Source organism: Nomascus leucogenys, chromosome 25 (genome assembly GCF_006542625.1).
Source record: "Nomascus leucogenys isolate Asia chromosome 25, Asia_NLE_v1, whole genome shotgun sequence".
NCBI lineage: Eukaryota > Metazoa > Chordata > Mammalia > Primates > Hylobatidae > Nomascus > Nomascus leucogenys.
Window position 1 is genome coordinate 6,664,931 of NC_044405.1, and position 1,710 is coordinate 6,666,640.

General features: G+C 35.4%; 1 non-coding gene across 1 annotated transcript; it reads left to right on the top strand.

The window, feature by feature from the left end:
• The first annotated feature begins 1,091 nt into the window (after positions 1-1,091).
• On the top strand, positions 1,092-1,278 carry LOC115833175. Its single transcript, XR_004028623.1, has one exon. It is a non-coding gene; the product is annotated as a U2 spliceosomal RNA (small nuclear RNA).
• Positions 1,279-1,710: the final 432 nt, after the last annotated feature.

Below are 1,710 nucleotides of genomic sequence, written 5' to 3' on the forward strand. Positions count from 1 at the left end.
ATGTTTCTGCTAATAACCAACATTTATTACATATCATCCAAATCCAACTCAAATTTACATGATCCCATTTAAAACAGATCTTCAATAATGAATAAGTGAGTTTCAATATAATTAACTCAAGAGTTTTTAGTTAAGAAGTTTTTATGTATCTTCTGCTGATTGACATGTCTCATGAAAATAATGAATGTGTACCAGGAATGCCTCAGAAGTCTGTTGATATTTTTTTAAACTCAAGGTGTCATCAGAGTAAAATTTAGTTTATTTTTTTAAGAAGTAGTTTGACTCTAGATAATCTTTTATTTTTTGTTTGTAGCATCCTAAAAGCAGAACAGACCAATTTGAGCCACCTGTGAGTCACAAGGGACCTATCAGAATCTATTAGTAGCAATCACTATTTCAAATTTGAGAAGAGTAATCAGTTTTTATATTTTAAGTGCATATAATTTATATGTCAAGTGATGAATTGAAAGAGAATATTCTTTATCCACTATAAAATAAATAAAATAAAGGAATTTGGATTAGTGTGTTCTTTATAAAACCTAAACATTTAAATTAACCTTTCCATTTCAAATAACACTAATGTTTGAAAGCTTGCACTTTTAACGATGCTACCAAAAATGTAATAGCATCTCAGCTACATCACACCTAGCGCATTTAATTTCAGCCAATCTCATTATGGATGGATAGAGGGTAAGAGGTTTATGGAAGTTACTGTCTGAATCGGCCTTAAAGAAACAAAATGCAAATTTACACAAGTAAAATCTCAGCACACGTATATGGAAAAATGCAACTCTAAAACTCTGTACCTGAATTTAATGCCAACACGATTGCCAACTCTTCCTGGTATTTTTAAAAGGATCTATGTTAGGTCCATGTAAAAAAAAAATTGTCAAATAAGGGTTTTCTCAGTCAACTTAGCATTTCCTCGTCCCTTTCTTCCTACAGTGGGTAACAATTGTGAAAAAGCACATGCATAGTCAATACATAAACAGAAAATCATCATTTCACTCTATGTTTATATACAGAGACATACATGGTGAGGACATCATGTAATCTGGCTCTAATATTGTCATTTAAATCCCGTAACATTAATCGCTTCTCGGCCTTTTGGCTAAGATCAAGTGTAGTATCTGTTCTCAGTGAATCAAGTAGCATTCACTGAGACATGTGGCTCAGATCTGACTTCTTATGGTCAATCGTCTGTTTGCTACAGCAATTTTCCTACTCAAACTATGAGGTCTCTTCAAGTCCCACTCTTTGCCATATGCCTCCCTAATTTAAGGATCTTTTGATTTCAGGTAACAGAATAATTATTAAAAAGAGAGTTAAAGAAGAGAGGTTTACTTTTACGTATAATAATAAGTACAGGAGGCCGAGTCTGCTGGTTAGCACCTGCATTCCCAGCACTTGGGGGGGTGAAGGGGAGTGGTTCCCTTGAGCGCAGAAGTTCGAGACAAGCTTAGACAATGTGACGAAAACCCTTCTCTACAAAAGATACAAAAATTAGCCAGGCATGGTGGTCAGCACCTGTAGAAACAGTTACTAGGTAGGCTGAGGTGGGAGAATCGCTTGAGCCCATGAGGTTGAGGCTGCAGTGAGCCATTAGCATGACACTGCACTCCAGCCTGGGTGACAGAGCCAGATGCTGTCAAAAGAAAAAAAAAAAAAAAAGGAGTACAGGAGTAACTTGTTCTACAATTAACTCATTAA